Source organism: Myotis yumanensis, unplaced genomic scaffold (assembly GCF_028538775.1).
Source record: "Myotis yumanensis isolate MYYU_CA2020_CCGP unplaced genomic scaffold, mMyoYum1.0.hap1 SCAF_9, whole genome shotgun sequence".
Classification (NCBI taxonomy): domain Eukaryota; kingdom Metazoa; phylum Chordata; class Mammalia; order Chiroptera; family Vespertilionidae; genus Myotis; species Myotis yumanensis.
Genome location: NW_027223760.1, coordinates 35,161,689 through 35,177,239, shown reverse-complemented (window position 1 = coordinate 35,177,239; position 15,551 = coordinate 35,161,689). Strand labels below are relative to the sequence as shown.

Genomic DNA, 15,551 nt, shown 5'->3' with positions numbered 1-15,551 from the left:
GCAAGCAGAGAAAGAAGCTGCAGAATAGACCATTTATTTTCATGCATTTTGGTTGCCATTTAAATCACAATTGACAGAGTAAAGTGTAGTTTAATGGTCATCCTTAACAAGTCAGGAAAAAAATGTGCAGTTCTATCCCTCCAGTGTTATGTTTTATGAATATATCACATTTAGTTCAGAATAATGATGATTCAATAATGACATTTTATTTTTTAAGCCTGATGAGTAGGATTGGGAAGGGCTGTTTATTCTTTCTTTCCATTTCACTATAACAGTTTGACAAGAGTGAGAGACACTGACTGATGCTCTACTCAAACTGTGTTTATAATGAAGTGCTGGAGTTAAAAATAAAAATATCTCCAGCCTCATTCAGATCCTAGTGTGTTGGTTGGTTGGAGGGCTGTCCAGCTTCTTTTTAAAGGTATATTATAAGGATTAGAATATAAATACATAGGACTATGTATGTGTATTGTGTGGACATAAGGGGCCACATGCTAACCTGACAAGCTCAGGGAAGGCCTGCATGGCAGTCTTACAAACTCAGAGACCTAAAGTAACCACAAAGGATGGTCTGAAATTAAACTTTAAAAGCAGTTATGGTGGGTAGTCATCTCCTAGGCAGGTATCCCTAACAAGGTCAATCTTTACCTTAACTGAGCTTGTGAAGGCAGCCTGGGCCCCCCCTCCCCCTCCTTAACCTGCATTCTGATGCCAATGCTTGCTAGCCCTAACCCCCTTTCCACTTGTGCCCTAGCTAGCCTTGCAAAAACCTGTTTCCCTGAACACTTCCATTTTACAGAGGCCATAAACCATGAACCATACACATCTCCCGGAGGGGGTTGGCAGCGCTGGTGCCAGTCAGGCCAGGCCTTTGGGTGTAATCTCACTTCCCCCATTCCAACCATGGGGGCTGCAAAGCCCATGAAAAGTCCAGAGTCCTAGTCCATATTTGGGAGACAAAAAAACTAAGGAGATAAAAGGGAGAGCCCCCTACTCCCCGCCCCTCCCCCCTCAGATTTGGGATCCAATTCCCCTGGGCCATTCATCACCAGTGCTTCCTGTAATAAAGTGTTTCTGATCCTCTGAGTGCCTGTTGTGTGTTTTCTGGTCGCCTGGTAAATTCTGTAACAAGCTAATTGTCCTTTTGCATCTACAATAACATATCATTGAAATGTCAGGGTAACTTGTAACTTTCCTTTTCTCCACACCCCTGGGGCACAACGAAATGTGCTTGGGCGCTAGGACAGAGACCATAACTTCCTTCATTGTTACTGTTATCATGTTAATTATTGACTGTTAACTATCCTGTACCCACCTAAGTAAAAGAAATATGTGTCTATCATTTTACTTTAAAAAACAACAACATTTTATTGATTTTTTTACAGAGAAGAAGGGAGAGGGATAGAGAGTTAGAAACATTGATGAGAGAGCAACACCGATCAGAGCCTCCTACACACTCCCTACTGGTATGTGCCTGCAACCAAGGTACATGCCCTTGACCAGAATTGAACCTGGGACCCTTGAGTCCACAGGCCGACGCTCTATCCACTGAGCCAAACCAGTTAGGGCTATCATTTTACTTTTTATCCAATCCCTGAGGTTTCCCTGCTTTGTTTTCTCCCACTAATCTAACACTAATGGAGTTCATGCAACCCACTTATGTCTCCTCCTTTGATTGTGATGAATAAAAATAGGTGAAAAACCACCATTCTCTGGAGCATTATCCCAACCCCTTGAGATTCTGTTTCCCGGCAATTGTGGACAGTTTGGCTCAAATACACTAACAAAAAATTCTTTACAGGTTTGAATGTTTTTATGTTTACAATAGTAAATAATAGTTTGCAATGCTTTAACCTGCAAAATCCTTTTACTGAAGTAAAATCATAACTGAGAAATCTTCTTGGAGTTCCCAGGACAGTAAACAGATAAAAGTGGAGGGGGTTCTTTGGTTGAGGTTCCTCTGGCCACCAGGCCTTCCCACTGCTGCCTCCAAGTCTCTCCACCGATCTGTCACAATGTATATGAATAACAGGGATTTTTGCTAATCCTTCCTTTGCTATTCCTTAGGTTTATCTTCTCTATTTATGATAGCTACATTGAGAACTACCTTTGGGTTATAAAGAAATTTTTAAATGGTTGAATGTTGTATTTTAACTAGTTTGAATGGAATACATCTATAGTTGTTTCATTTTATTTACTTCATGAACTGATACCAATGTAGGCAGCATGGCTGTTTAAAGATAATAGCATACAGAATTCCATTATGTTTACCATTTTACTATTTGTTAACCAGTTTCCTTATGTTGGCTGTGTAAGCAGATATAATGGAAAGGAAAAAGATAGATGCTCAAAATGAATTCTGTAAATTTACCATGACACATTTTATATTTTCAATTATGTGAGGTTTCAACCAATATTTAGTCATCATTGTCTTACTCTAAGTGGGATTTCTAGACATAACATTGGTATATAGCTTGATATAAAATTCTGTGTTCATCACTGAAAGAAATACAGACAGGCTCTGACTTACAGTGCTTACAATTTTTTTTTTTACTTTACAATGGTGCAAAAGTGATATATACTTAGTAGAAACCGCATTTCAGATTTTGAATTTTTATCTTTTCCTGGGCAATGGCAGTGAGCCACAGCTCTGGGTCAGGCACATGACCACAAGAGTGAACAACTGATACTCTTTACAGAGTACTGTGTTGCCAGCATTGTGGGGTATTATGTTCTGAGCATGTTCAACTGCAGTTCAGAGGTATATGGAAGGGCAGTATAGGTAGGGTTTTCAGTTATTGTTTTATATCTTTTGCAGTTATGTTTAGTGACGGCTGTAATGTGTTAGACTTGTCTTTTAGTCAGGATTGTTTACAATTTACATTCTCACATTTTACAATCATTTCCTTCAGAAGGGAGCTCTGAGTGAACTATTAGATTCATGTGATTAGATAAAAGTGGTGAGGAGGTTTTTGTTCCTAAGTGGAGAGAATAGTTTAATGTGTCCCTGTGCACTCATCATCCATCTTCAACAATTACTGGCCAATTTTGCTTCATATATATTTTCCCCCACTGGATTATGGGAAAGCAAATGTCAGATATCATTTAATTTCCATCCACAAATAAGGAAATTTTTAAAAAGATTTACTTCTGGTCTTTGTTTTATGCTGTTGACTTAATCTACACTAATAAAAGACAAACATGCAAATTGACTGTACCTTTGCTACACCTTAAGCCATGCCCACCAGCCAATCAGAGTGACTATATTCAAATGAACCCAACAAAGATGGCGGCCGGCAGCCACGGAGCTGGAGCGAGCAGGAGGCTTGGTTGCTCCAGTGATGGAGGAAGCCAAGCTTCCCGCCTGCTGTGGCCGGCTCTGAGCTCCACTCAAGGCAACAAAGTTTCAATTATAGAAGATAAATAAACCCCAGATACCTGCTTTCAGCCGGCCGTGGCCACGGAGCTGGAGCAAGCAGGAGGTTTGGGTTGCCCCTGGCCATGAAGGAAGCCAAGCTTCTCACCTGCCCTGGCCGGCTCTGAGCTCCACTCAAGGCTACAAAGTTTCAATTATAGAAGGCAAATAAATCCCAGAATAAAAAAAAAAAAATAGGCTGGGAGCTTCCATCGCTGGGGGGCTTGGCCAGCCTGAAAACGGCCTTCAGCCCCTCACCCAGACTGGCCAGGCACCCCAGTGGGGACCCCCCACCCTAAAGGGAGTGTGGCCAGCCTGAAAACAGCCATCAGCCCCTCACCCAGGCTGGCCAAACCTCCATGGGATGAGAGTCCCCACTGGGGGGGGCTTGACCAGCCTGCAAACAGCCATCAGCCCCTCACCCAGGCTGGCCAGGCACCCAAGCGGGACCCCCACCCTGATCCGGGACACCCTTCAGGGCAAACCAGCCGGCCCCCACCCGTGCACCAGGCCTCTATCCTCTCCTATATAATAAAAGGGTAATATGCAGATTGACCCTAACAGCAGAATGACTGGGAATGACTGGTCACTTACACACATTGACCACCATGGGGCAGACGCTCGATGCAGGAGCTGCCCCCTGGTGGTCAGTGAGCTCCCACAAAGGGAGCTCTGCTCAGCCACAAGCCAGGCTGACGGCTGCTAGCACAGCTGTGGTGGCGGGAGAGGCACTAAGGATGTCTGACTGCATCTGAGGTCTGCTCTCTGCTGGTAAGTGGACATCCCCTGAGGGCTGCCGGGCTGCCAGAGGGATGTCTGACTGCCAGCTTGGGCCCAATCCTCCAGGGAGCAGGCCTAAGGCAGCAGGTGAGCAGGTGGACATCCTCCGAGGGGTCCCAGACTGCAAGAGGGCATAGGCCTGGCTGAGGGACCCCCCCCCCCCCACCGAGTGCACAAATTTTTGTGCACCGGGCCTCTAGTATTAATATAATATACTTGAGTTTCTCCTATTGAAAAATTCCAAAGTGCCTTCTTTGGCATCCATGAATTAAAGCCAGATGCCCAGGAAAGATGTGAAAATAGATGGAATTGTTACATTTTATTATATTTTTTTAAATTTATTTTTATTGTTGAAAGTAATACAGATGTATCCTTTTTCCTCCCATCCAACCCATTTAGCCCGCCCCTTTCCCCACCTCAGGCCTTCACCACACTATTGTGTGTGTCCGTGGGTTATGCATTTAAGTCCTCTGGTTAATCTCCACCCACACCCACCTACCCACCCACCCCCCATATTCCCTCTGTGATTCGTCAGGCACTCTGTTCCATACTTCTATGCCTCTGGATCTGTTTTGTTCATCAGTTTATTTTGTTCATTAGATACCACATATGAGTGAGATCATGTGATACTTATCTTTCTCCGACTGGCTTATTTTGCTTAGCATAATACTCTCCAGATCCCTCCATGCTATCTCAAAGGGTAAGAGATCTTTTTTTTGCTGCGGCATAGTATTCATGGTGTAAATATACCACAGCTTTTTTATCTACCCATCTACTGATGGGCACGTGGGCTGTTTCTAGATCTTAGCTAGTGTAAACTGTGCTGCTATGAACACAGGGGTGCATATATTCTTTCTGATTGATGTTTCAGGTTTCTTAGGATACATTCCTAGAAGTGGGATCATGGGGTCAAATGGCAGTTCCATTTTGAAGTTTTTGAGGAAATTTCATACTGTCTTCCATAGTGGCTGCACCAGTCTGCATTCCCACCAGCAGTGAACTAGTGTTTCCTTTTCTCCACATCCTCACCTGTACGTGTCATTTGTTGATGTTAGTCATTCTGATAGGTGTGAGGCGATACCTCATTGTCATTTTAATTTGAATCTCTCTGATGATCAGTAACTTTTAGCATTTTTTCATATGTCTGTTGGCCATTTGTATATCCACTTTAGAGAAGTGTCTATTTAGGTCCTTTGCCCATTTTTTAATTGGGTTGTTTGTCTTCCTTTTGTTAAGTTGTATGAGTTTCTTATATATTTTGGATATTAATCCTTTATCAAACGTATCATTGCCAAATATGTTCTCTCATACAATGGGATCCCTTTTTATTTTGTTGATGGTTTCTCTTGCTGTGGTAGAAGTTTTTTTGTTTTGAATTGTTACGTTTTAGATGTTGTAATCAAATATGCTCCCAGTCTTTCATTCTGCTTTCCTAGATAGAAAAACACTGGATCATCTTTGATGCTTTCTTTTCTTCCTTCCCTCCTTTATGATATGTTGTCAACCTCTATTGATTTTTTAAAAATTCTTTAAATGTCTGTTTAATTCACTTTTAACTCTGTATATTCACTGCTGCCATCTTTCTTTACTGATCATTATATGTCTCTCAAGCTATTTTCTCAGATCACATTTTCTTTTCTGTTGCCATTCATCTCTTGGACTGCCCTCCCTAGCCTTCACCATAACCCTTTGCAGTAGCTATAGTGTGTACTCCATCCCATTTCAATTCCTTTTTCTGATATTCAGTTTCTTCCATAGTGGACCCTGTCGTAACCTCATCTTTTTTTATTTACCAGCATAAACCATTCAATCTCCTCTCCAGAATGCCCTTCCTCTGTGCTGGGCCATCCTCATTCTTGCCTCTCTGCTGCAATGTGTACTCTCTACTTGGTCTGTAAAACTGTCCTCTTTCTCCTTTGGACTCTGGTCTACCTTTCCCTCAAAGTCCAGTGTGTTTCCTTCTTCTGTCAAATCCTTCTCTATGACTCCAGGCCTATAGTGATCATTTTCTTTTCAGAATTTACCTAAGTGTGAGTAGTGGATGATATGACATGGAGTCTTCGGTTGCCCTTGTTCTTGTATTATTTAAATTCTTTTATGGCTTTTGGTTTCTAAACTGGATAGGTATGTTGTTGGGTACAGGGGTTTTTCAAAACAATATTTACACAGGGTATGAATTTTATGTATACCTGTTGATTAAAACTCTTGAATATGATATATTCCTAGACTATTTTAACTAACCACATAGTTTTTCTATAATACACATTCCTGTTTTTGTTGGTGTGTTGTTGTTGTTTTTTGTTGTTGTGTTTTTGCAGACTATTTCAGTTATGCACATTCTGTGTCAAACAGTTTCTTGTTTAGATTTAATTTCTTTGATGAATGCTGTGGGCTCATAATGCATCTTCTGTGATTTTGCCCCATCTTTCAAGAGCTCTTCTATTCCTTTGAATGTTTTTATTTTTTCATTGAGTTCTTTGAGTTACAGGGATATTTCTGGTCTGATTTTCATTTGCTTGATAGCAGCATTTTTCTAGTGACTTTTCTCTGTGTTTTTTTTTCTCTTTACTTTCTATTTCTTCTACCCTCCTTTGTCTTCCCTCCCTCTCTCTCCTTTAACTTCCTGGTCTGGTCTAGATCCTGTGCTTGTTTCTATTGATCTTTGAATGAATTGAATCCCCCCTGGACCACTGAGTTGCACTGGTGGATGTGGGGGCTGGGAGAGCATGGGGAATAGAAATTCTTCCTGGTTCACAGACGCACTTTACCACACAGGGTTGTATATTGAGAGTGTTTAACATTTACTGATTATTGCCACTGCAGTGGGAGCCAGAGGCTGTTCACAATTTGGTCGTCTGCCTTGTCGGCTTTGTCTCAGCAACAGTATTTTCTGCATTGATTTTGTATTTAAATCTTAAGCCGAAAGTCTCCTCTCAGCATCTTCCTATACCCCTACTTGCATTCTGCATATATGGTGATTGGGTGAGAGATTTTTGCCTAGTTTTCCCTAAGATGTAATTTCCATCTTGTTTTCGTTCTGGCATTTTTTGGGATGGAAAAAGGGCAGAGACTTCTCCACTCTGCTCTCTCAAAACACTCATCTTTAAAAAAAAAATCTTTAAATTTGTCAGTTATTTATTCCAGCTAACAAAAGCCTTCTGTGGAGTAGTATTTGGCTTTTTGGCTTCTTTTATTGCCTGTTTATTTTTCCTCTGCTTGTTAATTGTTTTACTGAAGGATGGGATTTCACTGTCTGGTTCCCAGGTGGGGTTAACATGAACAAGTGGGGCATCCTGCACTGTGAGGATGGTTTGTTTTGAGGGCACACCATGGTAATGACTTACTAAAAGTATGGTAGAGATCAATATTTCCATCTCAGTTCACTTCTCTGGGCTATAGTGTCCTCCTCTGTGCATTTATGAGGTTGTATATCGTATGAATTATTAAAACATGCTTGACTGCATCTTTTTAAAAAGAATGGAAGTATCTTTTATTTGCCTGCTTTCCCATCCTGAGGCACTAGTTTCCTTTTATTATTGAACTAGAGGCCCACTGCATGGGATTCGTGCATGGGAGGGGGTGGGGGGAGGGGGCGGAGTGGGCCCCTTAGCCTGGCCTGCACCCTCTCGCAATCCAGGACCACTGGCTCCTAAACACTCGCTTGTCTGATTGCCTCTAACCACTCTAACGGCCTGCCTCATTGCCCCTAACCACGCGCCTGCCTGCCTGATCGCCCCTAACCAGCAGCGGCTTCATCTGGAAGGACGTCCAGAAGGTCATTTGGCTGTCCGGTCTAATTAGCATATTATGCTTTTATTATTATAGATTCTACTTAGTGTTGCTTTTTATGTTCCAAGGATCAAGGCTATAGGGAGAAAAGAGTTCTGTACTTTGGTGGGAAAGGAGATAGTTATTTTAGTTTCTATGATCAAATACCAAAAGTTGTTTTCAAATGCACTGCAGCCAAAACAAGGAAAACAAAAAACACCCACTACCTGCTAGTCACTGAAAATGACGAACAGTATGTGTCTGCCAGCGGAACTTATAATTGTTTCAGATTTACAAGCATAACAATGAGGTACATTTTGCATAATGAAATATTTCTTTTTGTCCATTATGTTTGCAAGCTGCACTCCATTCATCATGTTTGCAAATAGCACAGTAGCATTTGAGCAACCTGAGCCAAGTGTAATTTCCAGCTATTGAAATTAATTCATTTTTAGGTCCTGTTACAAACTATCATCTAACAATGAATCTCACTATTTTTCTTTTTACTCTATTTATATTTCCATTGATTTTTTTTGGTTTGTTTTTATTTTCATATGAATAAAAGTGTTTTTCATTGATGCTTGGGGTGTGAGAATGGACTGGAACACATTAAAGGGATTCATAGTTTTATCTTTGTGTAACTTACTGTATCATTCACAGAACTAATTAACATTCTAATTTGCATCTCTTTCATTTCTAAAAAATTCACCTATAGACTCTAGAATAGAGAAAAGCTAGCTATAATAGTTATGTATTTTTATGTTCCTGCTGGTGTGGCTCAGTAATTGAGCATGGACCCATGGACCAGGAGGTCACGGTTTGTTTCGTAATCAGGGCATATGCCCGAGTTGTGGGCTCAATCCCCAGTGTGAGGTGTGCAGGAGGCAGCCAATCAATGATTCTCTCTCATCATTGATGTTTCTATCTCCCTCTCTCCCTTCCTCTTTCTGAAATCATTAAAAATGCATTTTAAAAAATACTATGTACTTTAAAAAATTGCTATAATATGAAGATTCTACTGTTTTCATGTAGATTTGAGTCAAGATTTGAGCGAAAGCCCTGAGGGTATAAAATGCCTTCAGCTTCTTCCTTTGGGATATATAGCAGGTTCATATATGTAATGGGTGAGAGAGGCTTTGTTCTGGGAACTGTATTCCCTTATCATGGATATTATTTATACAACTGCTAATTTTTTAGATTTGGTGATTCTGAAAGTATGGAAGTGGTAATAGATACTATGTCTCATACCTTCTTGACTAGTGCTAGTGAAAATAAACGCAATGTGAGCCACAATACACATTTAAATCTCCTTGTTGGCACATTGAAAAAGTAAAAAGAAGCAGGAGTAATTGTAATACTGTCTTATTTAACACAGTCTATTTAGAATATTATCATTTTCAACATATAATCAATGTAAAAATTATTAATGATAATTCAATATTCTTTTTGAACCTAGTCTAAGAAATCCAGTTTCTTACAACACACAACAAACAACATACAGCATACAGCACATCTCACTTGAGACTAGCTGCATTTCAGATGCCCAATACCCAAGTGGCTACCACACTGTATGGATAATTCTAGACTGTGGTCCCCTTGAGAATTGGAACCATGTCTGGTTTTTGCTGCATTTCTGGCTACTGTTGGTGCTCATTCAGTCAGTGCCCACAAGTGAATGAGTGAGTAGACAAAAGATACTGGGAAGGTTATTATGTGGATTGATGCTGGTCACTAATAGTATCAGTATCTCCTGTTGAGAGCAGAGGGGGCAAGCTTTGAAGAGGTAAATTGCCAAGGATTTATTACAGGAGACAGATAGCAGGGGAAATAAAGAGGGTGGTCAGTCTCCATCAAGATATACCTTCTAGCATTTCATTTGACAGTCAGCACCTTTCATATTTACTGAGAGAGCTTCCTCCACAGTAGCTGTATCCAAATTTATAATCAAGTCCCATATACACGTTAATACAAATGGATGCAAGTGTGTCTGCTTTAGTTTGATACAATTGTGTCAGTCAGTGCAGTCCATCTGGATTGCTGTGGTTGTATGTAGTGAAAGTAATAAGTGCATGTTCTGTGAACCAGTGAACGCCCACTTAGCATATACCATTGAGATGAGGTTTTTTCCTGTGCACAGGAGGCCTGGAAATAGTTGCAGCATTCTTAAAAATAGTTGCAGCATTCTTAAAAATAGTAAGTCACCTAAGCATCTATTAATAGATCAGATAAACATTTGGACACATTCATTAACTCTGTACAGAAGTTAAATGCATCTAATGAACTAGATTTGTGTTTTCCCTCAAAAACATAATGTTTGAGTGATGAAAGCAAGTTTTGGAACATCATTTTAAGAAAGAATACATTACACAATATTATACATTGCTCATTGATGCAAATGCACACTATATCACCTTAAAAATCTGTAAAGAAAGAAAACCAGCTGTAGTTTGGTTTGTCATTAGAGAGAGATCTAGGGTCTAGGGAATATAATCTTCTGCAGTTTTTTATTTTTTGTAACACAAAGTGCTGATGATAAAAACTGGTCATTCTAGCATTAGGTCACAGAGGGGTTATCTTACTTTTTGTTCTTTGATGTATGGTTCTAAATTTACATTTTATACATTCAAAGAATATCCTTCGGGTCTATATATTTTTTGAAAGTAAAAATTCAGGATTAAAAACAGGAGGTATTTTTCTTTATCGGTACACTCCACATGAATTATTTCGCTCCGTTGCTGAAGAAGATGTACAGGTGGAGAAATGCTCCTTTGATGTATGCAAGTACAAAAGTACACTTTATAACTGAATTTACTTTGTTCTGTGCATTTCAGGTTAGCATTTTAATCCAGAATTTTAATTCCCTACTGGGATATACTTACTAAACTCAGTGTCCCACTAGGACCTCTGTACCCTCATGAGTTAAGGTAAATAGTATTTTTTAAAATCTGGAATAGCCTGAGTCTTTTAAAGATGTTCTGGCTGTGGTATATTTCAGTTCAGTTCAGTTCAGCAAGCACTACGGAAGGCTGTGTATGCGAGGTGTGCAATTATTCACTGTCAGAGTGGCAAAGAACAATATTTTTTTATGAAGTTATCACTCTGTTGCAAATTAGTTTTGCATCTAGTCTTCATTACCTGCTCTGGGATCCTGGAGCTGGCCGTAGTGTCAGCAGAGGGCAGGGGAAGGCCAATGGATGGTGGGGCTTATCTTCCTGGCCCAGTGTCTTTCTTGTGTTTGCTGCTTGCAGCACAGGTTTTTTCTGCAGTGCTTGGGGTCAGTTGTACCTGTCACCTTCCCTTTCAGTCAGCTTTTCCTAGCACCCCATCAGGTGATGTCTCAACAGATTATTGTGAAGTGGGACACCTTCCTTGACGGACTCCCTCCAGCACCCTTTCAGAGGGCTTCATGGTGAATCCAAGGCCAGCACCTCCCTGCAAATGGGGTCCCCGAGCACATCAGATGTAGGGAGTCTCTCTCGTCCCACCACTAAGCCCCTTCCAGTGCTGTCTACTTCCTACCTTTGCTGCTCCTGTGTTCTTTACTTTCAGCCGCCTTCTACTGCAGTCTTGGTTAGTAATTCCCTCATATTCCAATCACTTTCACAAATGACTTCCTCTGTTCAAATTTCTTCATGGTATCCCCTGATTGGACCCTGATGGAGATGGAAGGCAAACTGTGTTTTCTCCAGCATCTTAAGATCAGTAAAAGTGACTGTTATTTAAAAGTTCTCTCAGACCTCTTCAACCTGCTCTCTCTTTCCTCTTACTAGGACATGATGCTAGCTCTCTGAATGGGCTGTTGAATCAGCGAATGCGAGCTTCTCTGTGGCTCTTACCATTGTTCTATTGCACTGGAAGAGCCATGTGCATGATTCTTAATGATGAAGTTGGTGGTTCAGATTCTAAGCTTGTGTTGTTTCACCCTTAAACTTCAGCTCGCTTTACTGAGCCATCTCAAATACAGGGCAGGCTTTCTGTGTAGCAAAAACAATGTGGACTTGATTACCGAGTGAATCTAGGCTCTCATTCTCACTCCACTGTTATAATAATTCTAATTCCATAAGATGTAAACAAAAAAATCATTTTCTAAATCCAGGTTCTCACTCTGAAGACAAGAAAGTTCATTACGTAATTGGGGAAAATCACTTTGTGTTTTTGAGCTCATAGTCCTTGTCTATAAGATAGGAAATAAAGCACAAGTCTTTCAGTTTCATCGTGTTATAATAAAGCCTCACTAGCAACATGTAGATGGTCCAGTTCCTTTGCTTCCTCTACAGCATTTAATCTAAAACAAAATCACGATATTTTATTTCAGCCACTTTTGTAACTATGTAGTGACATCTCATTGTGCTTTTGAGTTTCTCTAATAACTATTCTAATGATGTTGAACATCTTCTCATGTGCTTGTTGACAATCCCCATAGCCTTTGTTCTCCATGTTATATTTCCTGAAAAGAACATTTCTTATAATCTTCTTAGACTTTTTTTTAAAACAAACAGGAAAAAACTGATGTTTAGGTTTTTCTTTCAGAATCTGCCTCAGTAGTTGTTCCTGAGCTTTCACACCAAGGCTCCTTTACCAGAAGTGACCTCACACATTCAGGTATCTCAGGTCCCTCCTAATATTTCTGTTTCATGTTTCCTTTGGTTTGGGATGAACCAAAACAAACAAGGAAACCTGGACTCAAGCCCAAACAATAAAACTTCTCTGAATAGCACTTGTTAACAATGTAGCATCTGTCCTACAAATTGTATTTCATGTATTAAACTTTCATTAAAATCTTTGATAATGTCATTCATTTGGTAGTTACCACAGGTATGAAATATTTCCATTAGGCAGGACACCTTAGGTAAATGACTGTAAAGAAAACTGGGAGAAAGCCATGCAAACCTTCACACCTCTCATCGTAAGAACACAGGTGGATCTGTATCGTTATAATATGAATGGAACAGTAAAATTTTGAAAGATGATAGAAGGCCAAGAATAATAAGACCTTATGGGTGGCCAAGGATTAGAACTCAGAGACATGACAGGGAATAGGAAATACAGAACAGTTGTAAATGCTAACTGTGTGTGTTTGTTGCACAATACAGGAACCCAGAGGTCATTTCTGATTCCTTTTCACTATCCTCCCCATCCAGTCTTAGCTGATCCAGGCACTTTCACCTCCCAAGTGTATCTTTAAATACACCCAAGTTAGAACACTCAACTTAAAACCCATAGTGACTAAACTCTGTTTCATCTGTGGTGGTTTTAACTGACCTTCTGTTAAATTAGTTTTAAAAATGAACTCTTCTTTATGCCTTAATAAATTATGTTTTAAAGACTCAGATTAATTTGTCTCTCAGAATGTCCTATTATAACTTGCAAATTAGGAAATGTGATGGTTAGTGAGGCTTTTACTCACCCCCTTGAAGCATTTTGCTCTTTCCTTGTGCTTTGTCCCACGTGGTTGTAGCTCTTAACACAAAGGAGACCCAGTTGAATTCTTGCTTTTAACCAGAGCCCAATGATTCCTCTTCTTTCCATCTTTTTTTTCTAGAAATATTATCCCTAGTTCTTCACCCATTCTTTATATTCAAAGCCGTTAGAAAGCCCCCCCTTTATTTTTTCTAAGCAGCATAAATTAGCTTGATTGTTTCTGCTTAGTTAGAAAAATAGCATAGGCAAGTTCTAAGATGATAATGTTAGATTCTTACAATAGTTGGCAGTAAAAATATGTGATTATTTTTCTGTTTCTAGTTATTTTTTATTAAGACTGAATTGCTGGGCCTGGTGGTCAAATCCCTCTAGTATTAACTACAACAATTAAGGCTTAACTAGAGAGAAACCAAGATGGCGGCATAGGTTAACGCTGGAGTTTGCTTCCTCGAACAACCACTTCAAAAATACAACTAAAAGACGGAACGGACATCATCCAGAACCACAGGAAGGCTGGCTAAATGGAAGTTCTACAACTAGGAGGAGCCGAGAATCAGAGGAGTCACAGTGCTGAAGTAAAATACTAAGGTGCGGAGTGCGCGAGGCGCGGGCTGGTGGCTGAGGGCATGGTTGTCTGTTTCAATCCGAAGGGAGCCTCAGACTCAGAGCTCCAGATCCGGGCGAGGCTCTAGGGACCCAGACTCAAACGGGAGAAGCAGGACTGTCTGGCTACGGTCCCTCCGAGGTTTGCAGCTGTTGCTGGGACAGAGAGGCAGAGCCCCTGGGGACGGACTGAGAGCAACCATAACTGCTCCCTCCTCCACCCTGTTGATCCCGTGGGACCTGCCCCGCCCAAGCCCTGCACAGAGGAATTTGCCGGATAGCCTCAGGCAAAGGCTAGATTAGCACCTCCCTAGAGGACACAAGTTCTTCCACTGCAGACACAGCTGATTATCACAGCCAGTCGGCCTGGAGGTCAAATCCCTCTAGTATTAACTACAACAATCAAGGCTTAACTACAACGAGACTGCGCACAAAGACCACTAGGGGGTGTACCAAGAAAGCATAAAAAATGCGGAGACAAAGAAACAGGACAAAACTATCAAGGGAGGATATTTAGTTCAGAACCACACTTTTGAGGTCTCTCAAGAGGCTTCTAGAGTCTGTCGATAAACTTGAGATGTACAGGAAATCTAATGAGACCCTTGATGGTGTGATAAAGGACCATCTAGAAAGTAAGCATACACGGACTGAAATAAAGAATATTATACAGACTCCCAACAGCAGACCAGAGGAGCGCAAGAATCAAGTCAAAGATTTGAAATGCGAAGAAGCGAGAAACACCCAACCAGAAAAGCAAAATGAAAAAAGAACCCAAAAATACAAAGATAGTGTAAGGAGCCTCTGGGACAGCTTCAAACGTACCAACATCAGAATTATAGGGGTACCAGAAGATGAGAGAGAGCAAGATATTGAAAACCTATTTGAAGAAATAATGACAGAAAACTTCCCCCACCTGGTGAAAGAAATAGACTTACAGGTCCAAGAAGCGCAGAGAACCCCAAACAAAAGGAATCCAAAGAGGACCACACCAAGACACATCATAATTAAAATGCCAAGAGCAAAAGACAAAGAGAATCTTAAAAGCGGCAAGAGAAAGAAACTCAGTTACCTACAAGGGAATACCCATACGACTGTCAGCTGATTTCTCAACAGAAACTTTGCAGGCCAGAAGGGAGTGGCAAGAAATATTCAAAGTGATGAATAGCAAGAACCTACAACCAAGATTACTTTATCCAGCAAAGCTATCATTCAGAATTGAAGGTCAGATAAAGAGCTTCACAGATAAGGAAAAGCTAAAGGAGTTCATCACCACCAAACTAGTATTATATGAAATGCTGAAAGGTATCCTTTAAGAAGAGGAAGAAGAAGAAAAAGGTAAAGATACAAATTATGAACAACAAATATGCATCTATCAACAAATGAATCTAAGAATCAAGTGAATAAATAACCTGATGTACAGAATGAACTGGTGATTATAATAGAATCAGGGACATAGAAAGGGAATGGACTGACTATTCTTGGGGGGAAAAGGGGTGTGGGAGATGCGGGAAGAGACTGGACAAAAATCGTGCATCTATGGATGAACACAGTGGGTGGGGAGTGA

General features: G+C 40.6%; 1 protein-coding gene across 2 annotated transcripts in view; it reads left to right on the top strand.

Moving 5' to 3' along the window:
• The window catches only part of TPK1 (thiamin pyrophosphokinase 1), a 291,146-nt gene that overhangs the window by 73,032 nt on the left and 202,563 nt on the right, over positions 1–15,551 (top strand). The gene's annotated exons all lie outside the window — the stretch shown is intronic.